Source organism: Pezoporus flaviventris, unplaced genomic scaffold (assembly GCF_033815535.1).
Source record: "Pezoporus flaviventris isolate CSIRO_AGI_PZ_B2104156 unplaced genomic scaffold, CSIRO_AGI_Pfla_v1 ptg000002l, whole genome shotgun sequence".
Taxonomy (NCBI): Eukaryota; Metazoa; Chordata; class Aves; order Psittaciformes; family Psittacidae; genus Pezoporus; species Pezoporus flaviventris.
The window spans coordinates 70,955,492-70,980,030 of NW_026892550.1; the positions used below are offsets into that span (position 1 = coordinate 70,955,492).

Genomic DNA, 24,539 nt, shown 5'->3' on the forward strand with positions numbered 1-24,539 from the left:
CTGGTATAATGCTTTGAGTCAAGTGGAACAGTTTCTTATTTTTGATTTTTTGTACTCAGGTGTTAATATCAAAAGTTTATTTAGGCATAATATTAGGCATAATGTGAAGCAAAACAGTGTCAATTCAAACAAAACACCTAAAACCAAGGAAAGGCAGGGGAAAATTAAAAAAAAAGACATGTAAAAACCAGCTTGGAGTGAAAGATTTGGAAGTAGTCCTCAGCCACCTCAATTTCTGGAGAAGTCTCAAGAATATAAGGATAAAAGTATTACATATGTAAACAAAACAAAACTACAAAAAAAACCCCAACCAGATAAAAACCCCAAACTGCTGCCTGTTCTAGTTAAGTAGTATGGAAGGCAACATTTTCTTCCTTTTCATCTTTGGTTAGCTACTGATAAAGTTGGGAAATCTGGAAAGACTACACATTAGGCCAAATCACTTTCAAAGTAGAACCTATCCTAAAAATAAATGAAATGGCTTTATGGTATCTTCTGTGTAGGAAAAATGGGAATATCTTAATTGGATTTTCAGACCTCTACACTTAGGAATCAGCATTTACATCTTGCCTTTAGGACAGCAATTTAATCTCTTTCAGACATCATAGATGGACAACAGCTTGCAATGGCCACAGGTTATTTGGCACTGAAATCCAGTAATGACAGTGTTAAATTGTACCTCAGAGTCATTTTCATAATAATGAGTCCTGGAGTGCTTTGAAAATGTTTTCCAAAGGTAGGAGGAGACAATTCTCCCTTCAAGAATCATTCATCGAGTCTTGCATGCATCAGGTCATTATCAATGAGGTGTCTCATCACAGACTATGTGATGAATCTCCTATGGAGAGCTGAGAACTTTTAGTTGAGCTTCAAAACAGTAAAGTTCATTTGAAGTATAGTTCATCAGCCTCAAAATTGTGAGATTGTGGAGAAAAATCATCATCTTTGTATTAAGACAATAGAAAGGGGAAGGGCAGGGGAAGACATTTTCTGAAAACATTTTATGTTTTGTTCTCAAACATACTTAAGCACCACTACTGTGACCTAGTGCTGCATAGATGAAACAGAAGTGCTATACAAAAATCATAGTCTGAAATGAAGACCCAGAAGAAGAGCTAAAGGCTGTGTCTCCTTTCATTTAAGTGATTTCTAGAGCTACTCAGAACAGACACTTAATCCGCAATGTAAACCTGCAGGGAACATTATTTATCTTTAACAATACTTGAAGGCTAATGTAATGCAAACTGAGCATTTTGTCTTTTTGTTGCATGGGGGAGGAAGAGCAGCCAGATTAAATTGCTTTCAGTAGATACAAAGAGATAGTTTAAAGAGGTGGTACAGCTGCCATTCCTTTGCATGATTCAAGTATCCCATTTGTTCTCTTTAATGAAAGAAAACTTACAGTATACAATGAAAGATGACAGAAATATGGTCACTTAGTATTGGGGCTGATATTTTGATTAGGTTTGTTTGATGTACCTAAAGTAGGTATTTCATTGTGGTGGACATGTATGAAGTAATAGCTAAAAGGACCCACTGTATATGTGCAATAATAGGGGACTTTGCTGTTTAAGGGTGATTTTATCCCACACTAAGTGTTCATGGTCATAAAGAGACTTTGCATACCTTCATAGTTACCATGTTAGACATTTTCCATCATTCTTGATAAAAAAAATATTAATAAACAATGAACCTGAGCTCTAAATAATCTCATCACTGCTTTCAGGAAACGGAGCAAGAGGTGGTTCTCATTATATTGTCAAACTTAGAAAAATACATTTTAATGAGTCTGTTTTAAGCTTTAGAACTACTGTCCTTCTCTAACTGGCTTCTGCCACTCCCTCTCATGGTATTTCTGTGCTGAGGTCACAGATGCCTTAGCAATGTTAAAATATATTATGTAGCTAGGCCTGAAATATATGTTGCCTGTACTTAGAATAAGTTTAATTTTTAAAGCTGCAGGAACGCATGATTAAAGTAGCTGTCATAGATTTCTGAATAATCTTTCTGATGGAAAATTAAATTAAAAACACCAATTGGGAAAAATTCCAGCTTCAAATAATTTGCTTCTAATCAAGGAGCTAGACATTGTTTTATTAGTGCTGGCACCTCACTGTCTCCAGCATAAGCCCTGGCAATTTCTAAAATAATGAATCACCTCACAACACTCCCTCAAGCAACTTGGGAAAACACAGGTCCAGCTGATCACTAAGTAGGCCAGGATCGTTAGCACAAGGAAGCAAATTACCCACCAGGAGAAGAAGAAAACATTGACTTGCTACATACAACTCTTGATCATACCATTTAGCCTCAAAGCAGTTCCCTCTGCCTGTTCCGTGGTGCTGTCACACCAATTTATGAATCCAAAACTCCAGAAAAGCATGTCCCAGCTTGCAACCCCTGGGCACCGATGCTGTGCTGCTCCACTTGTCCTTGCTGCTGATGGCTCCGTTGGGGTATGTACAACCAAGATGGCATATTCAGCTAGAAGTGCTTGTTCCTCTGGCTACTTTTAAGCCTGGTAGTTAGTTTTCCTTCTGATATTCCTAAACCACGGCCTTTCCTAAAAGTAAAGAGAGGAAAGGTTTGGATTTAGGCTCACACCCACCACTTGCATTTCTTGATGTTGTCCAGGTCTTAATATAAACTATCTTTCCCTCTGCTTATTATGAAACTTCCTTCCAGGAACACTTTCTATGCTATTTACCTCTTTATTTTGCACTTTGCTGACTTCAGCCTTTCTAGTGAGTTAGACAAAAGTTATTTATCCTCACATTCAAGGCTCATTATAAATTACTCCCTACTTACTACCTCTCTTTACAATGAAGAGATGGAATTTCTTCTCTGGTTAGCAAGTGGTGCCAGTTTCAAGAGCCCATGTATTATGCTGCTATGTGCTGCTGACCATTTATTTTCTGTGCTTTGGTTGTCCTCTGTGTCTTTGGCAGACAGAAATGGACAGTTGGTAACAGGAGCCAGTGCTGAGGCAGTAAACCCCCTGGAGTGGACACAATCTCTTGTCACAGGCTGGAGACATGATTTGTACAAAGTATCCACAATCCTTCCAAGTTAATGCTGCACAAAGAAATAACAGGGAAAGGAAGGAGAATAGTGAACATGTGATATGTACAAATTTTCTGAATAATATTATTCTACATAAAAAGTTACTCCAGTGACATTATGCACTGATAAATAACAAAAATAGGGACAACAGAGTAAAATTGGAAGTAGGGAGAGCTGCAAAATGTGTGTCTAACCTGGAGGGGGACTGCATTGTGAAAGCACCTAATATCCACAGTATATTATGCTATTAGTGTATTTAAGGTAACCATGGTCTGACTTGCAGCTTCCTCAGGCAACAGGAGTCCTTCTATTAATTTCAGTGTGCTTTGGAAGAAGCCGTGAGAACTTCTGCATTTGTTTGCTTTGAGGAGTTTTGAGAATGACACATTACAACTTAAAAGACAAACCAAGATGTTTTCTCCAAATGTTTGACAGCCATCAGTTTCATAGGAGCCTGAGAGCAGAGCTCAAATTAACTCACTTGATATAGTGTCTCAAGCTGAGACTTTCTAAGCTACTAATGCAAAAGATGAATTCTCAAACACCAGCCAGAGGTGACAAGATAAGAAGCCCAGCACACCATGTATAATATATAAATGGATCCATCTGTCAGCAGTTACTTTATAAGTGAATTGCTCTCCATTATGATAGAAACAGCATTTAATGAAATATGATTTTAAAGAACCACATAGAGGAAGAAAATGTGCAAAGTAAATTCCTGATATAATGAAAATTTGAGAGAGTGATAGATTCTGCTATTATAATTGGCAAACAGAACAGAGGGGTTTGATAGAGGTGACAGTAGAACAACATTGGCGGTATCATTTGGCTGGGATAGCAATCTTCTAATCCTGTGTCCAGCCTGTCTTCAGAGGTAATTTTCAAGGTACACATTCAGATGAGTAACAGTGGTGTTAGATGACAATTCCACTGACAGCTGCAAAGAAATGTTCATTCAATTGCCTTCTTGCCACATGAGAAGGGACCTGTCATGTATCAAATGGAGGAACAGGTGTCGATGAAAAACTGGAGTTTAGGTATGCTGTATTTAAATCCTTCATATAGCCCACATTCAGTCCCTTCTCTTGTGACAGGAATTCAATAAACCCATATTAAGAGACAGGCAAAAATTTTACTCTTTTTTTCTTTTTTCCTTCAGTATTTATTGCCTCAGTCATCACGAGAGAGCAATTGGGAGAGCGAGCTCCAGCTGAGAATGGAAGCTGTGGATATACCTGGCTGTGAGAGCTGTACAGATCTCAAACAAGCAAGGGCCATGATATTGAGGAGCAAAATCTAACACACCCTTGGGATTGGAAATACTCAAATCACAGGTGTATCTATTCTGTATGATCTCATGACAGGTTGGAATTAAGGTTACTTAGATGTCTCGCCTGTGATATTCCACGTTATAACAGACATATTTGTAAATATGTCTTAACTTACGTTACTTAGGAACTTGCTAGGATCCTGTGTGGAGAATAATCAGAATGCTTACATCATGTATTCTATCATGAATTAATGATACTATCCTCCCTGACCTAGTTTCAGCGTCATACATTTCTTGCCTTGGTATGAGAGAGAAGGGGTTGCACAGGTAGCCCCTCACCTGCTGAACACAGGTCTGAGGGAGCATGATATGTTTTTATGGGCCATCTCTTAGCTCTTCCCATCGCCTGGCTGGTGAAGGCACACTGTATTTTTTAGGAAAAGCAGACACCAGTCTTCTAGCCTCAGGACAGGATTTATCAATGCCAAATTTAAAATTATTAGAAATACCATTGCTTTCACAAATACACAAATATTGAATTAATTACTACATCTATGTGAGATCAGCTGAATTACGAGTAGCATTTCAGTGACTGATTTATGTTGGAGTTTCACATTTACAATTTATCACAGTATCACAGTGTGCTAGAGATTGGAAGGGACCTCAAAAGATCATCTAGTCCAATCCCCCTGCCGGAGCAGGAACACCTAGATAATGTTACACAGGAATGTGTCCAGGCGGGTTTTGAATGTCTCCAGGGAAGGAGACTCCACAACCTCCCTGGGCAGCCTGTTCCAGTGTTCCGTCACCCTCACTGAGAAGAAGTTTCTTCTCAAGTTTAAGTGGAACCTCTTGTGCTCCAGTTTGTACCCATTACCTCTTGTCCTATCATTGTTTGCCACTGAGTAGAGCCTGGCTCCATCTTCGTGACACTCCCCCTTTATATATTTATATACACTAATAAGGTCACCCCTCAGTCTCCTCTTCTCTAGAGACCCAGCTCCCTCAGTCTTTCCTCATAAGGGAGATGCTCCACTCCCTTAATCATTTTAGTTGCCCTGCACTGGACTCTCTCCAGCAGCTCCCTGTCCTTCTTGAACTGAGGGGCCCAGAACTGGACACAATATTCCAGATGGGGTCTCACCAGGGCAGAGTAGAGGGGAAGGAGGACCTCTCTCGACCTACTAACCATCGCCCTTCTAATACACCCCACGATGCCATTGGCCTTCTTGGCCAGTGTTGGCTCATGGTCATCCTGTCATCCACTAGGACCCCCAGGTCCCTCTTCCCCTACACTGCTCTCTAACAGGTCATTCCCCAACCTATACTGGAACGTGGGGTTGTTCCTGCCCAGATGCAGGACTCTATACTTTCCCTTGTTATATTTCATCAAGTTATTCCCTGCCCAACTCTCCAGCCTGTCCAGGTCTCGCTGGATGGCAGCACAGCCTTCTGGTGTGTCAGTCACTCCTCCCAGCTTAGTGTCATCAGCAAACTTGCTGATAGTACACTCAATTCCCTCATCTAAATCGTTGATGAATATATTAAATAATACTGGTCCCAGTACTGACCCTTGAGGCACTCCACTAGTTACAGGCCTCCAACTAGACTCCGCCCCACAGACTACAACTCTCTGGCTTTTCTCCTTCAGCCAGTTCACAGTCCACCTCACTACCTGATCATCCAGTCCACACTTCCTCAATTTAGCTGTGAGGATGCTGTGGGAGACTGTGTCAAATGCTTTGCTGAAGTCAAGGTAGACCACATCCACCGCTCTGCCATCATTCATCCACCGTGTTATTTCCTCATAAAAGGCTAAGAGATTGGTCAAACATTATTTCCCCTTGGTGAAGCCATGTTGACTGCCCCTCATAACCCTCTTATCCTTGATATGCCTTAAGATGGCACCAAGGATAAGGTGTTCCATCACTTTCCCAGGGATGGAGGTGAGGCTGACCGGTCTATAGTTACCCGGGTCCTCCTTCTTGCCCTTTTTGAAGACTGGAGTGACATTTGCTTTCCTCCAGTCCTCAGGCACCTCTCCCGTTTCCCAAGACTTGGTAAAGATGATGGAGAGTGGTCTAGCAATGACTTCCGCCAGTTCCCTCAGCACCCGCGGGTGCATCCCATCTGGACCCATGGATTTATGGGTGTCCAGATTGCTCAACTGATCTCTAACCCATTCCTCATCGACTAAGGCAAACCGCTCCGTTGACCTGACTTCATCTGAGGTCTCAGGGGTACAGGGCTCTTCAGGACTGCCTGCAGCAGAGTAGACAGAGACAAAGAAGGCATTCAGTAACTCTGCCATCTCTGTATCTTCTGTCACCAGGGCACCCATCCCGTTCATCAGTGGGCCTACATTGCCTCTGGTGTTAGTTTTATCTGCCATGTATTTGAAAAAGCTCTTTTTGCTGTCCTTGAACCTTCTCACCAGGTTTAATTCTAAGGAGGCCTTAGTCATCCTAGCTGCCTTCCTACATCCTCTAGCAGCAGCCTTGTGTTCCTCCCAAGTGGCCAGCCCCTCCTTCCATGAGGAGCTGTAAACTCTCCTCTTCCACTTGAGCATACCCAGCAATTCCCTATTTAGCCACGCAGGTCTCCTGGCCCTCTTCCTTGACTTCCTACGTGTTGGGATGCTCCGATCTTGAGCTCAGAAAAAGCAGTCCTTGAATGCTAACCAATTATCTTGGGCCCCTTCACCTTCAAACAGCCTTGCCCATGGGATTTCCCCTAGCAATTGCTTGAAAAGGCCAAAGTTTGCCCTGCTAAAGTCCAGGGTTGCAATTCTACTTGCTATTCTACTGGTCCTACCACACAAGATCCTGAATTCCACCATCTTGTGGTCACTGCAACCAAGGCAGCCCTCAACTCTTACTGCTTCGACCAGATCTTCCTTGTTAGTGAGGATGAGACCCAGCAGCGCTCCTCTCCTGGTTGGCTCATCCACCATTTGCAGGAGGAAGTTATCATCCATACACTGGAGGAACCTCCTGGACTGTGGCTGGGTTGCCGAGTGGTCCTTCCAGCAAACATCAGGGAAGTTAAAATCCCCCACGATGACCATGGCCTGTGACTGTGAGGCCGCTCTCAGTTGCCTGTAGAAGGCCTCGACAACTTCCTCACCCTGATCTGGTGGTCTGTAACAGACACCTACAACAGTATCCCCCCTGCCAGCCTGCCCCTTAATTCTCACCCACAGACTCTCAACTCGCTCGTCATCTGTCCCTGGACAGAACTCAGTGCATTGTAGCTGATTTATATTTGCCAATGAACCAGGCTTAGGTATGACATGAAAGATATTGCTTTTAGTCAGCAAATGTTTTCTACTTTTCTTTTGGTTCTTGGGAATACTGTACACCAAACTATATATTTCCCATATGAAATAGCTTTCCTGAAACATCTGCTGCCAGAAAGTTTGTCTGGAACTTGCAATGATGGATGAATTTTTGACAGGTAATTGCAATTCAGATCAGATGCACACAGATTTAGTACCTAGAAGCTCCCAGTTTATTAAAACCAGCATTGATTTATAAGCATCCCCCTCTCTTTTCGCCACTATTCAGAAATTAATCACTTGGGTATGATGTTCAGGGCTCATCCAGCTGCTCATAATATGAAATACATCAGTTTATCCTAAGTTTAACTATCTCACAGCATTTCTGAGGAACCTATCACCACAGTATCTAGTCACCATCAAAACCGACATGCACAATTAGAGTAAGCCTTTCATGAAACCTGAAAGAAATTCTAGAACTCATATTAGTTACATAGTTTCAATTATTCAGGCTTACTAAAGCAAATTAAACGTCACCACTATCAATCACACCTAAGAAAATGATGGTTATCTTTTTCTTAGACAATAGCTGGAAAGGCACTACTGTTTTGGTTGCTGTCAGTACTTTTTTTGTAGCATGTAACATATTCACTGAATAGACATATACCACCCAGATAGATAGATAGATAGATAGATAGGTTATAGACACACTGCAGGTTAAGATTTTTCTAAATTGTCACTAAATATGTGTAACTAATATGGTGCCATTAACAATGGCAAAATGGAAGGTCTCCATCCAGTCAGGACAATTTAATGAACCACATTAATAGTCTTATTTGGATGAAGTGGGATGGTTTATACTTGCTTTGGGTTCCTAAAGCAATAGATACGGATTTGTTGTGTTTGGGTTTTTTCTCCCACATTGATTTAGCAGAGATTTTCAAATTCCATTAATATAATTTTGCTCTTTAAAAACTTCCAATCTAACTTCTAGCAGCGCAGCTCATTACAGTTGAGTTTTTCTGAAGTTGAGGTAAATGATATCTCCCATTCTCTCTTTATCCACAAATCCAGTCATTTTATCATGGAAGCACCCAGGTCACGTGAGATTTAGCCCTGCCACTGTTCCTGGTCAGCTGCTCCTTCATGGGCCTAGAAGTGTGTCCCCAGGTGATTGACTTCATGACTTTTTCAAGGACTCAAGTGAGGCTGACTGGGCTGTAGTTTCCTGGGGTTTGGCCTTTTAAGATGATGGGTGGCCTTTTCTGAAGATGAGGGACAGTTTGTTGAACATCTGACATTTTGTAGCTTGTTTTACAGCCTTAATAGTTGATCTACCCAGTCTTTCTTTCAAAGTAACTACACCTCCTTCCTATCAATTCCATGTGGAGCCAAACTGGAATGAGTGCTAGGTATTTGATTTGGGAACCAAGACACCTCCTCAGTGCTCTCAGAAGATACAGCACACAAAGGGAGGACCCATGGGGACCAGGTATTTGTACTACGTAGAGATATGTGCCCTAATACAGCTGGCTCAGACTGTGTCAGCTTTAGACAAAGAAAAGTTGCATTAATCTCATTATATTCTAGACAGAAAGGACAGATCACACCCAGATGTCAGTTTTAATTAAATTCATATCATTTTGAATTATGTTATTGGCATACACTGCTTCCACCAGTTCATAGTGAAGGAAGCAAAGATTCACTGTAGGTATTTCACCCAGTTCTGGCTGTTTCCTGGCAGACTACCATCAAACCTTTTTGAAAGTTAGATGTTCATTTTCTTTGCAACTAATACCTGTTCTAATAAGAGTTCTGCATGGACGACATTCCGTGACCTTCAGCTATTTTTCTAAACAGAGACTAAACAGAATTAGGCAAGTGTGGGACATGATTGGAAAAGAGCCACAGAAGGTTGAAGGTGCTGAGGTAAAATGAACATGGCAAAATCAGACGTTAAGGCATTTCTATTTGATTTAATCCAGAACTGGCATTACAATTATTCCAGAATAAGTGACACTAAGACAAGAACGGTGGAAAGCAACAGATGATATCCTCACTTGAATGCAAACTAAAAATACACCAATGCCAGTATCTGGTCAGAGATCCCCATAGGCTCCCTCCAGCAGCAGGCACAAGCAGATGTCAAAAGGCTACTCCACCTGCAGTTTGCAGTTACTTCCAGATCAACAGGATGTTCTCATCCAGTTGTAATTTGGTGCGCTTACTGTCAAAGGTAAGTACAATTTGGATCATGTGAACATAACTGCCTGCTCCAATTTGTCATTTAAACTCTATTTTTGATGCTGGTCTTGCCCTAAAACCATTTAATGTTCCTTTTATTATTCCATGTGCTAGTACCTGCACTACAAGAAGAAACCTAAAAACATGTATACTTCTGTAGAGGTATCATCACCTCTTGCTGAAAACAAGAGGCTTGTTTTAACAACTCTCAAACTGGCTTAGCTGTTTTCCTGAAGGGAGTGACCACTGCATGTATGTTCTTCATATACATGCAACAATAAACTACAAAAGCACTAATGCCTGTAGTTTATACCATACTCTTACAAGAATAGCTATTCTTGCATTTAGAAAGCATCTTTTAAAAGATTTATAATGAGTTTGTGCTTCTAGAGGCATAGAATAATTAGAGGTCTAGAAAAAGTGAGTGATCTTGAAAGAAATTAAGTTTTTAAATCCAGATTAGACAAGAGTGAGGAAGTGATGTGACAGCCTGTTATGTGACATACATGAAAAGTAGCTCTAAAAAAGAAAAAGGCAAACAGTTATTCTTCATGCCCATGGTGAACGGGAAGAAACATTAGAAGGGTGTAAATCCCAGTGGAGGAGATGGATGTTAAACATATTGGACAATCCCAGAGGAATCACACGGGCCATTATTAACTAAACACGAGACCAACATTTGTTCTCAGGGCTGGTACAAAATAAAGCAGCTGTGATTCAGGGCATTTCAGATCAGCTGCTGCTCAGCAGTCAGGTGCATCTGACTGCACTGAAGTTTTAGTGGAGCATGGCCAAAGGGAGAAATCTCTCCCACTGCTGCAAAAAGTATTTTTCTCCTTTTGGAGTGACTGACCTGTGGAAAGTGCAGAGGTGCACAGCACTGTGCAAAATCTTTATTTCCCTACTGATGAATCCGTCCCTTCAGTCGCTGCTAGAGCAAAAGGTAGATAGAAAATACACCTCTGTACCCCATTCATGTGTCTAAGTTCTTGGCCTGACTACTTGAGCCCTGTGGTTTGTGGTTTCTTATAACTGACTCACTTGTCTGTGCCATTATGAAAGAAATACAGTCTTGTAAACTGTGATCCATCTGAAGTTACTGGAAGAAGAGAGTAAGGAGTAATATTTGTAACAATATTAATGCATCCCTTAATTACACGGGCTGCTGTGAAGAAATCATTCTTCTGCCAGGATTTTCAGTTACGAATGCTCATCAATCTTGCAATGACTTTAAATATAATATGCAGATTCTCTCTTGCTTATAAATAGTGGTTTAAATTTTTAGTAAGCTAATAATTTAGAGAAAAAAGGGTACAGTGTTTCTGACAGGGCTGATTAGAGAACATCAGAACGAAAATAAACCTCTGTTTTTAAAAAAATGCCTTATAGTGAGTGAAGATTTATAGAGGTGTTCTGTTGATTAATGAAAACAAGATATGAAAATTAATTTCTGGAAGCCACTCAGTGATGAAATATATAATGCATTTGTCTGTAAGATAAATATGTACATTGGTTAATTAGAGAAGATACATGGTGGAAAAAAATAAAAGGAAATTCTTCTTATGAAAAAAACAGCTGATTACAAAACCAACAGGAAATGAAATGTGTCTACTGAATAACTAAATTTTTGCTAAACCAGAAACCTTCAATGTTAATAACGAACTTCATATGTAACTCCAATATCTAATGATAGACGCATACTATTGAATATCTGAAATGTACCACTCTCTTTGTTCTAGCCTGTTTTCAGACAGATGGTGTTGGGCATGTCAACCAACTGCCCAAAGGAATCAGAAGGAAAGGATGTGGGATGAAGAGCTGGAGAAACTCCCTTTGCTGCAAAACACCCCCAAATGTGGGAAAAGGGCAGCTGTTTCCCAAAGAGGATCATTTCAGAGCACCAGAATTCAAGTTTATTCTGGAACCAGACTATGGCAGTAATTGAACAGTGGCAATCAGCCCCTAATCAGAAAGAGATTAAAATAAAACTCACCTGGTGCCATCCTTATTGTCGTGGTTTAAACCCAGTACCACGCAGCTCCTCCCCCCTTCTTCCCCCCCACCCTGCTACCGGAGGGATGGGGAGGAGAATAGAAAGAATGTAACTCCCATGGGTTGAGATAAGAACAGTCCAGTAACTAAGGTATAACACAGATCACTACCGCTACCACCAATAATAATAATGATAAGGGAAATAACAAGGGAAGAGAATACAACCACTCACCACCTGCCGACTGATACCCGGCCTCACTGAGCAGTGATCTATCCCTTCCGGGTAACTGCCTCCAGTTCTAAATCCTGGGCATGACATGCTGTGGTATGGAATACCTCTTTGGCTAGCCTGGGTCAGGTGTCCTGTCTCTGCTTCCTCCCGGCTTCCCCTCCTCCCTTGCAGAGCATGAGACTCAGAAAGTCCTTGGTCAGAGTAAACATTACTTAGCAACAACTAAAAACATCGGTGTTATCAACGTTGTCCTCAGGCTGAAAGTCAAAACCACAGCACTGCACCAGCTACTAAGAAGGAGAAAAATGACTGCTACTGCTGAACCCAGGACATCTATGCACCTCGCTGTGGCAGGGATGTATTGCAAGTTTAACCATGATTAATTCAATATTAAAAATAAATATTAATGCCACTGTCTACCCTAAATGCTGCCTATAATACAAACCAAAACATAAAGACAGTGAAAGACCTATGAAACCTTAAAAATGTACAATTAGAAGTGAATTTAAGTCCATAAGCCAACTGATGAACAGCTACATTTTTATCATACATTTAAAGTTTTTGTGGCTTCTTGCACAGCAGGCACAGAGAGGTGTTGGGGGTGTTCGCTGTTTTGTGGCTTTTGGGGGGGGGGGGTTAGTTAACAGAATCTGTCAATCTAAGGAACATTTTTTAGAAAAAGCAGTTTAGCTTCAACACTGTAGCAGTAATAAATGAGGCTTTTCAAAAATAGGAGTGCCTACATGTGTTGATGAGACAATATGTGAACACTGGTGAACAAATATAATCTGGCTGAGAAGTCTAAATTTCATCTTGTCCTTACATGTAAGTTATTTGCATTTCTACAGATGTGTTGATTTTACATGCCTTATGGACAAGAAAATAGAAATGTTAAAAAACAGCTTTTCCCTATTTGTGTTTAAAATAAAAATACTCAGTTGTTCTGTCAGGTTCAGAAACTTGAAGCAATTGATGCTCTTTGAATAAAAATATCAGGGTGCAAATCATCAAACTTAAAATCTAAAATTTCTCTAGTCCTTTTGCAAAAATAGAACCAGATTGTGAATTAGGTTCAGGCATAAATCCCTGAGAGACAAGGGCTTTGAAAACTGTAGCTGTCCCTGAAACGTAAGAGTTCCAAACACATTCTCTAAGTTTCAGCTTTGCTAAAAAAAGAGGTAGTAGGCCTATCTATGTTTTTTAATTTTCTAGACATATCAAGGATGAGGGGGTCATTAAGAGCAGCCAACATGGCTTTAGCAAGGGGAAGTCATGTTTGACCAACCTTATAGCCTTCTATGAGCAAGTAACTAGGTGGATGGATGATGGTAGAGCGGTAGATGTGGTTTTTCTTGATTTCAGTAAGGCATTTGATACTGTCTCCCACAGCATCCTCATAGATAAGCTAAGGAAGTGTGGGCTTGATGGTAGGTAGTGAGGTGGATCAAGAACTGGTTGGAAGGAAGAAGGCAGAGAGTTGTGGTCAATGAGGCAGAATCTAGCTGGAGGTCTGTGACTAGTGGAGTCCCTCAGGGGTCGGTGCTGGCACCAGTGCTGTTTAATATTTTCATCAACAACCTGGATGAGGGAACTGAGTGTACCCTCAGCAAGTTTGCTGATGATACTAAACTGGGAGGAGTGGCTGACACACCAGAAGGCTGTGTTGCCATTCAGCGAGACCTGGACAGGTTGGAGAGTTGGGCGGAGAGGAACTTGATGAAATTCAACAAGGGCAAGTGTAGAGTCTTGCATCTGGGGAAGAACAACCCCATGTACCAGTACAGGTTGGGGGCTGACCTGCTGGACAGTAGTGAAGGGGAAAGGGACCTGGGGGTCCTGGTGGATAGGAGGATGACCATGAGCCAGCAATGTGCCCTTGTGGGCAAGAAGGCCAATGGCATCCTAGGGTGCATTAGAAAGGGTGTGGTTAGTAGGTCAAGAAAGATTCTCCTCCCCCTCTACTCTGCCTTGGTGAAGCTGCATCTGGAATACTGTGTCCAGTTCTGGGCCCCACAGTTCAAGAAGGACAGGGAATTGCTTGAAAGAGTCCAGCGCAGAGCTACAAAGATGATTAAGGGAATGGAACATCTCTCTTATGAGGAGAGGCTGAGGGAGCTGGGTCTCTTTAGCTTGGAGAAGAGGAGACTGAGGGGTGACCTCATCAATGTTTACAAATATGTAAAGGGTGAGCGTCAGGATGATGGAGCTAGGTTTTTTTCAGTGATGTCCAGTGATAGGACAAGGGGCAATGGGTGTAAACTGGAGCATAGGAGGTTCCATGTGAACATCAGGAAAAATTTCTTTACTGTGAGAGTGACAGATCACTAGAACAGGTTGCCCAGGGGGGTTGTGGAGTCTCCTACGTTGGAGATATTCAAGGCCCGCCTGGACAGTTCCTGTGCGATGTACTCTAGGTTACCCTGCTCTTGCAGGAGGGTTGGACTAGATGATCTTTTGAGGTCCCTTCCAACCCTTAGGATTCTGTGATTCTGTGAATGAAGACCGTGTCACAGCTCAGAATTGGCACATTTTCCGATTATTTTTTTGTTATTGTTCTACTGGGATCAGTAGAATGCATGATGTTCAAAAGATTTTTTTGCTTTCCAGATATCTTTTCTCCATTTTCTTTTCTACCCCATAAGAAAAGAGACAAAAAGAGATACAGCAATAGAGAGGTTACTGCTTTGTGACATACAAAATAAAGAGGGAAACAAAGAAAGAAAACAAGAAAATTTCTAAAGGTAATAAGAAAAACAAGGAAAATAGGTGTTATAAATTTCTGTGAAGCAGAAGCAGCTATGATTATTTAAAGTTTCTAATTTTAACAACTCATAGTAAAAACCTCTATATTGCTTTGTTTTCATATACATACCTTTTTTACCATGTTAGGATGGGATATAAAAACATGTAGTGCTAGCCAGAACTACAGAACAGCAAAGCAGCTGCATTACACCTTTATTTTTAAGTGAAGAAATACGATATATTTGAAGTATATAATCCCTCTTCTTTTCAGGAAAATCCCCAGTGGCAGAGGTGGTGGAAAAGCACGGGTGGACAAGACCTCATCCTGCCTGCTGGCCTCATGTAAGCTGCTGGGAAACCCCTGTAGCCTCTGTGAAGCCATGCCTGAAGCTCTGTCCTGGTTCAGCTCCATACCCTCTGGGAGCACACAGCAGCTGGTGGGTAACACAGAAGCTTAAAATCCTTCAGGTCCGTCCATCTTTAGTTAGAAACTTCATTAATCCTCACAATGTTATGCTATTTTCTGTTGTGGTTCTTGCACTTGACACAGCTGGGTGGTTGACACAGCACATCTGCATCCCACTTGCTGTTAGACATACACTTCTGCTATGGATCCTGGTTCTCCATCAGTGAGAGCCCACCCATACATCCCACAGGTGTAAGACACCCAGCACTCACCCCAGTCTAGAAATCTGAACTCACACCACAATCCTGCAGATCAGTGAAGCCGAGAAGAATAATTTTCAGTAATCTTCAGGTAAGATGTTTGCATGAAAATATTTCACAATTATAATATGATCCTATGCGCTCTAAGACAAGATGCTTATGTTTTTCATTTTGTTGTCTCTACTGTTTTTCACACATATTATACTCAAAACACTGTCTGAGGTGGACACCATCTTGTTGATACAGATATATACAGTGCCAAAGAGAAGGACATCCACATTTATTCTGGGGATCAGTGGATACTAATATCTAGCGGGTAACAGATGACATATTTTTTGCTATTCTTCCCATATTAGATAATAGTCCAGTGAATAGTAGTGAATAATAATAATCCAGTCTTTAGATATTATCTTAGAGCCACCCTGGAAAGCTGTCTGAGGACTAACCTGGTGAGGGAGAGCAACCTGCTGACTCCCCGTTTCTCTCAAGAGCTGCGCACAAATCCATACTATGAATATCCATGGTCATGTTACTTTCAGCATAAGAATTCATAAATTGAAGTTACGTATTATTTTCACCTTTCTACTCTGTTGACATCACATTCTCCCCACTTTGCTCCCTTGTTTGGCTCTTCAGATCAGTGGTCTTTGTTTGACCTCTCCCTCAACCACCTCCCTCCTGCACTGCCCTTTTTAGCTGGAGATTATTTCCCCTTAATTTGATCCACCATGTCCATTTTGTAAAGTTCACATTCAACTAACCTGCTTTCTTTTAAAATCATGACAGATTGTTCTCCTGCACAGTTGTTTACTTGTGATTTCATCCGTATCTTGACCTCTTCTGTCTCTGAGTCTCAGGTGTTAGTGATCGTAGCATCAAATCCACTTAAGAATAGCTCCAAGCAAGTTACTCCACTTCTCCTAGAGAAAAAAACTTGTTGTATGACTACTCCTACATAAATCTGATAAGAAAGGTCAGAAGTGTAGGGCCCAAATGCACAAGAATTAGAATTATGAATTTCTCATAATTAGAATTTGCTGGTGTCCTGGGTTTAGCAGTAGCAGTCAGTTTTTCTCCTTCTTGGTAGCTGGTGCCCCGCTGTGTTTTGACTTCCAGCCTGGGAACAGTGCTGGTGATACCGATGTTTTCGGTTGTTGCTAAGTGATGTTTACCCTGACCAAGGACTTTGTGAGGCTCATGCTCTGCCAGGGAGGAGGGGAAGCTGGGAGGAAGCAGAGACGGGGCGCCTGACCCAGGCTAGCCAAAGAGGTATTCCATACCACAGCACGTCATGCCCGGGGTGGGGGGTAAGTGGGAGTTACCCAGAAGGACAGGGGCTTCTGGGTCAGACTCATTTCTCGGTGGGTGGAATTGTATTCTCTTCCCTTGTTATTTTCCCTTATCATTGTTGTCGTTGGTGGTAGCGGTGGTGATTTGTGTTGTACATTGGTTGCTGGAATGTTCTTGCCTCAACCCGTAGGAGTTGCACTCTTTCATTCCTCCTCCCCATCCCTCCAGGAGCGGGGAAGGGGAGAGCCCCGGGGGGCGAGCCTTGATTGCTTTCAGCCCAGCACCACTCACTGGGAGTGAGTGAACAAGCTGTTTGGCTAGGGTTTAAACCACAACAGCTGGTCAGCTGTGATTGGTTTGTAGCTCCTTCCATGCTTCTTAATAGTGAGGACAAAGAGGCCGGGCCTTTCTAATTACACAAAGCTATGTTTGTTATGCAAAATAGTTTGCGCTCATTATTTCATGTTTTTTTACTATGTTAACTCACGTACTCCAAGAACACTGTACTTTTCAATATGCCTTGCTGACACTCTCTGGCTTATATGGCAATTTATCATCACAGCTGGGCTCTCAGTTCAATACAATGTTTTAAGACATGCCAGAGTCCTAGAGAAGCCTGGAGTAAGAGTTAATATCATGTGCAAATACAGATTTAAATTTAAATGGCATGCTTTTTTTTTTTGCCACTGTGGGCCCTTGCATCCTACCATGCTATTGGAATCATTAACAATCACTGCCCAGAATGACACTCTGTAATTGCACCCTCATTTCTGTTTCTTATCTTATTCTTTACCTGGAAGCACTAGATCACTGCTTGGTCAGGCTGGGTATCGTTCGGTGGGTTGTGAGTGGTTGTATTCTCTTCCCTTGTTATTTCCCTTATCATTATTATTATTGGTGGTAGCAGCAGTGGTTTGTGTTATACCTTAGTTACTGGACTGTTCTTATCTCAACCCATGGGAGTTCTCCTCCCCATCCCTCTGGGAATGGGAGGAGGAAGGCAGGGGGAGTGAGAGAGAGACTACATGGCTGGGCTTAAACCGCGACAATTATTTTAAAGCTGTAAGCCCCCAAAAAATCCATCTGATGTCGTTCTTTCAAAAGCTGTTCTTTCCTCTACTATTACAAATGCTGTTATTTTGAGCAGAATAGTTCACAGAGGTCTGACGGCTATTCAAAGGGGACTAGAAACTGGAGGTTTAGCAGCCAGGCAAAAATATTTGACCAAACATAATAAAAATAGCTAAAGGTATTACACGTTAATGAGAAAACTAATCAACTTCAGATAACCTGTGAAATCATAATAGATGCAAAGGAATTCAAAGACTGTTAATCACAGGCAGCTAAAACCACTACAATTTACTGCTTACATTTGGGTAAAAAAACCCAAAACAACTACAGCACCTGTTCTCTACTGAAAGTTTACAGAAAAATAGCTAAAGGTATTAATTCTCTTGATAGGAACAAACCTCACTTGGTCCATGAAATAAAATACTGAGTTTGGCTTCTATGACTCTCACTCCTGCTGCAAGTAGAACAATTTGTGTAGAGTGAAACTTCTCGAGGACCTGCTGTCCATTTCCACACCTGGCAACATGAAGAAAGATTAGTTCCGTGTGTTGGTTCAAATAAGAAAGAGGCATACAGTCTCAAACTGTGTGAATAACACAGACCAGTTAATCACCCTTTTATTCTCTACAGTTTAAGACCTTCAACTAAAAGGGGTCATTAAATACACCTGTATTTAATATGAACTGATGAGATATTGTTGATGAAAACGCAAACAGAAAAAAGAATTGCTGTTCAATTAAGTCCTCAGAGACAGAATTAAACCCAATAAGAATAATCATTTTCACAGGAAATCAGCTCTATATTGTATAAAAAACTTTGCCAAAGCAATTAAGAAGCTGGGAAACTCAGGTTCAAAACTGTGCACAGGTTTCTGGTGGTATTTGCCTTCAAGGTAAAGGTGTTCCTATGGTCAGTGAGGACTGACTGCAAAGAAGAGAACAGGGGATAAAACATCCAAAAGTGAATTAATATAAGAACTTTGGACAGTTTCAATATGAAATTCCTGTACTTTTTGCTTTGTGACACGTATTTAAATGATTGATACTGCATGGTACTTGAACTCCAGTGTGCACTGGTATGGCACAAACCAGAGCATCACATTCTTTCACAGAATTAGTTAACTGAAGACTTCCAGAATCTGATGTTGGCTTGCTCCGTATTCTTTAAAGGCTGCTGATCTCCCATTTCAGTTGGTTATGACGTGTGTCTTGACAGTCTCACCAATGGACTTTGGCATTAAGTCCTAAATGAGAAAGATTTAAGCCTAGATTTAAGAAGAATGGTTTGTATGACAAGGAAGAAAACTTAACCAAGGATTGCAAATGTCATTTGTATATCCCTAATTCTATTTTAAATATCAAGTTCCCTTCCAATTCTTACTCAACTGTGAAGTGATTTTTTTCAAATAGAAATAAATAATTTAACAAGTATTCTTAACGAGAAGAGAATTCAATGTCTATTGAGAAGTCTGGGATATAATATTGCAAACGTGATTTACAGAACATAGGTTATCTAATAAAACCTCATTACAAAAAAAAGTGACAGTATTAGAAGGGAGGGGGATGGATCATTTCTTGTAAGGAAGTGATGCATTACTGATTCTATTGATGTTAAAAAAAAAAAATCAGTATTTTTCTTATTTTGCCTTCATCCTAGGCTGGTAAGTTAATATTACTGTCTTTGTTCTACCTGTGCTGCCTCTTCACAACTAATATTGAAGAACACCCCATTTCCCTTTTAATTTGTTCCCACTTAGGTGCCACCATGCAGTGGAGATCAGTACATGGGTGACAACAGTGCCTATGCTGGTTAGATTCAATGAGGAGGCAGGATATTAATCCTAGCCAATCATGAAGACAGTTCAATACATGTGCCATTTAAGCAGATTATATGGGTCTGGATGATTTTCTACTTGTACAGAGTTCTTCACTTGCTCCGATGCCTAAAGCGAGACAAGATGGTAGGAGCAGAGCCAGCTCTGCTTCAGTAAAGGTAATGAATATGGGAGTGTGACAGAGGTTCAGTGTCACGACTTTTGGTTTGAAATATGAAATGGACTATAGATCACCAAAATACAAATACTAATCTCAGATAAGGTGAAAAAAATACTCTTGTTTCAGTCTTTCCTCAGTGGTGGGTCTCATTTTACATATGATGATAACAAATACCTGCTAAGCTGTCAATAACCTGTGTCTGTGAACCAGATCCTGCCAAGAGTTCCCCACTGCTGTAGCCAAAGGTCTTAAAAGACTTACACAAAAAAGTACCAGCAAGTGTGGAAAAATTTAATTGCCCTACCTTACACATTTGTGTATTTAACAAAGGTCTGACTTTCTCCCACATTTTTAAAAGGTGCCGTACACAGAAGCTGGGAGCGTACTGCTTACATTTCACAAGCCAGCAGCTAGGGTATTGAGTAAAGCAGGCATGAAATGGTATTTGCAGAAAAAACAAATAGAACTAAGAAAGGTAATATGGTTTTATGTAATATCTAATAAGAAACCCCAAGCAAACGTACACACACACAAAAAAAACAACAGAGGTAAATTTACTGCAATTGGAAACGTTAGAAATATTAGAAAAAATACATAGGATGCTAAGGGGATATATGATGTCATTTTAGGTCCCTCACCCAGCTCATTCTTTGTCTTTCACAAAACAGTCACATCCTACATTTGGAAGGTCAGGAAAAAAAAACCACCATACATTTGAACCATCTCCTGTTTCTTCTCCCATCTTATTGTTTTCTGCAGTGACGTGATGAATGATCAGAAGCCTGAAAACTGAACTCAGATTTCATAATCAGAATTATAATGGGAAAGAATTACTGGGTAATCTCAGGAGAAGCTGCTTGTTTATTTTTTGTTGTTTTTTTTTCTTTGCACCCAAATCCCTGGAAAGCTGAACCTAAAAGAGGACCAGATGTTTCCTGTGACTAGATATAGAAGGAAGGAAGGAATGAAGCAGAGAACATGGGTTGATGGCAAGAGGATTACAAATAAATGGTGAAGACAAATGGTTGAATGCTACTTGAGATCGGGGAAAGCTGCATATTTTTTGTCTTTAATAAAGATTTTTTCCCTTTAAGAAAGAACCTGTAAGTCTAGTTTGATTTTTCTTTCACACTATAGCATTGTTCACCAGGCAAGTATTTCTCCTCTAATAAAAATTAATACGTGCTAAATCTCCAGTGATTGAAGTTAAATATCATACATTACAATCAATGCACCACCCCCCACTCAATAATGTCACTGAAATCAAACTTCCACATTTCATATTAAACTTGATTTAAATAGTCATCAACAGCATACGGTAATGCTAAATCAAGATGAGTCACTGCATAAAACCCATTTCTTTTCACACAGAGGAAAGATTAAACACCTATTTAGTGATAAAATCATGAGGATAACTTAACCATCAAGTTTAAACAAAGTCCAAATACATTGGAGATGCACAGCTGAGCAAGATAAGACCAGCAGGTGGTTCAAAGGACTGTGTATGGGGAAATACTCCAAAATGGGGATACTGTCAAAGATCCAACTGGAAAGGGGATGGATCATTCCTTTATACACAGGTCTGAGCACAAGGTGTTGCACAGCCATATCGTTTGCAGAAGTTTATGACGACATTGTGGGTTACACTTACAGAAATGTTGGCACAACCCCAAGTGTTTTTCCTGTTCCAATCAACTATGCCAGACTGTTAAAGATGATCTGCAGTAAGCCACTTCCCTAAGCAGGTGTGTGGGATAGGATCAAGATGTGACTTCTCCCCCTTATGTTCCTTTTTACTTTGAGAAGAGTTGCTGTAGCTACCAAAATGCTGAAGAAGAGAAGCTTCTAAAGGGCAAAATGCTTGGAGCTCATGAATTACAGAGAATGACATTGACTTTCCCAGTCATTGGAAAATTATGATCATACTGAGGTGGAGGAAGCTGAAAGGAAACTCCTTGTTGCTATCAACCTATCAAAGCAGTGACAGCACCAGTAGGAGAAAAACATTAACATGTTGCTAAATTTTGAAACTAAAATTTGATCTAAAAACTCCAACAACAATAAGCAACCGCCTAAATCTGACAAATAACAGGAAGCAGTATTTTTCCTGTCCCCCAGGTTTTGGTGCCCTGGGAGCAGATTCCTGGGTTGATCCTCTCCTATTTGTGCACCAGGGGCTCCCAGGTTTGGTCTGTTGCATCCTTTTTCTTACCAGGGCAGTCCTTGTCTGAGGCGTCAGCACCTGACTGCAGCCAGTCAGCAGTATATGTCAGTATTATATGCCTGAGCATCTGCCCTTTCCACCCTTCAAGGAGTTTACAAAAAGCTGTAAATGAAGAACTATGAGCTCCAGACCTACTGAAAGACTTGAGATGAAGCCAGCATTTCTTGCTTCCTTTCTTACCTCATTCCACCAGAGCCATATGTTTTGCTTTTTTTTTCTCCTATTTTGGTATAATTGTGATTATAACTGGGCTTTGATAATCCAAAGAGCACATAATCCACAAGTATTCTATAGTTCCTATTTCTTCAGATTTTGTGTCATCTAGGTTTGAAAAATATTCACATATTGCTTCCACATATTTTCTTTTATCCTGACAATTCCTGATTAATGACAACTCAAACTTCTCTGCGCTGGCCCACAAAGTGCTCTCCCTGATCATTTAACATCGATTCTGTTATGGAGTAACAGTGTAAATATGGTAAGCGATTTATGAAAGTCTCCAGTAGGTTATTCATCTTTTCTCCTAGATTTTTAACCACAGTACTAGCTATAACATTAAAACATTTGATAAATTACCAGACTATAACCAAGTCTAGAAACCTTACTACTATGAGGAGTCAACAATGTCTTCTCAGTACCGACGTGGGGGCATGGAGGATGGAGCAAACCATACATCTTTGGGCTTCACAGCTACCTGAGTCAGCTTGCTGGGAAGAGGAAAAGGAAATCCAAGGAATCTCTTATGCTGGCTCTGCAGCCACAGAAAGCAGACCAGAGTCCTCATTTTGATAATTGCCATCAATTTTCTCCTGAAGAAGTAAATACTGGTAGTCTGAAGGTCTTGACATAGAAGTCTAGAATATGAGATCAAAGGCCTTTCACTTGTCCTAGCAATTTTTAAGTTGCACAGTTCCTCTTCCTCTTGTTCGGTGATTTTTAAGAATCCTGCATAGACTAAACCAATCACTTCAGACTGCCTCCACATCAAATCAGTGTGACCTGAGGACAGGAAGTGCTGCTGCTCTTCCTTGACCCCCTCCCCAGATCTTCAGATCTCCAAGAGCTCAAGTGATATATTAAAAAAGCCAAATCCTATAATCAGTATAATCCCACAGAAAGATTCCTAAAGCTTTTCTAACAATTCCTGAGTTCAAGTGGAAAGACATAAAATCCACTGTATTCAGATGCTAAAACCTACATTATTTGATAAATAGGGATTTAGTTCCAATTAAACAGATGATTAAAGAAGAGAAAGCTCAGAGAATAATCAGCACTATTTATACTAATGCTGCTAGTTTAATTATCAGTTTTGCAACCTTCAAAATTCAGATGAAGAACCATAAAATCTAGAGATGAAAAATCACTATGTAGAAACTGTGGATTGTCATTATCCAAGATAACATGTCAACACCAATTGCTCCTGGTGATGGTTCGTCTTTTGTGCCTGTTCTGGTCGCTGAAGGGAAAAAGCTGCTCATCTCTCCCACACTCCTCAGCCCATTGAGCTGTGGCCACAGGACATTCATCTGTTTATACCATCCTCTCTCTAGCTACAGGGGATATCATGCTCCGGGAAAATTCACATTACACCAAAAGGTACTTCCATTCCCTAGTTTCACACTTCAGATACCTACGAGACGTCCTAGCAGAAAAAGTGAGAAGTAGAAGTCCATAACACATCAGCCCATAACACATCACAGGAATATTATAGTATGCCAGACACATAAAATATCTGCAGTAACCTAAAAGGACAAATAATATTAACCTAATATAGGTATTCAAACCTTTATCTATGCGCTCAAAGAATTCATGTGACAGACTGCTTTTGTTTATGAAGCCATTTTTCAAGAGCATATAAAGTTCTCTCTCACTACACACTAGTAAAATAAACTATAAAAATAATTTTACGGTGACATAAAAACTACAAATCATAAAGACAGAAACCCATGGATGTATCTTTGCCTAACATGCTGTCCTTGAGTCCTCCTCTTATGCTCATATAGCAAATACTCTCAAAAAACTGTGATTTTACATATTAGCTGTAAAGTGATGTTTGACATAATGGATGAGTAAATAAAACTGGTTCATCTCTAACTGCATTTCAACACTAGTTTTATGTCATCCTTGCCCCGCAAGTTTAAGGAGTATTCCTACAGTAGTTCAAAGTAGTTTTTGTGATTTAATTTTGTATTTATGTCTTTACTTAGCTGCAAGAGGTTTTTCCAATAAATAAAGAGAGTGGCTATGAATCTTACATTACAGCTGTAAATTCCTGCAGCAGGATACATTTTTAGTGATGCAAAGGCTGGTGCTCCTGGGCTCCTTCATGATAAATATATCAATGTCGTCTCAAGCTCCTAGTGGAAATATGGCTTCAATTTTTTTCTTAAAAACATGGATCAATCATTGTTGCCCTTGCCTATTCTTTTCTGTCGAATGCTTCAAATGAGCTGGAGCATGTAAAAAGTTTGAAA

General features: G+C 40.5%; 1 long non-coding RNA gene across 1 annotated transcript; it reads right to left on the reverse strand.

Annotated features, from left to right (window-relative positions):
- Positions 1 to 2,428: 2,428 nt before the first annotated feature.
- Positions 2,429 to 15,719, reverse strand: LOC133275773 (uncharacterized). The gene is made up of 3 exons (XR_009745680.1): positions 15,486 to 15,719; positions 2,812 to 3,061; positions 2,429 to 2,563 (listed from the first exon to the last, which is right to left on the reverse strand). It is a non-coding gene; the product is annotated as an uncharacterized LOC133275773 (long non-coding RNA).
- Positions 15,720 to 24,539: the final 8,820 nt, after the last annotated feature.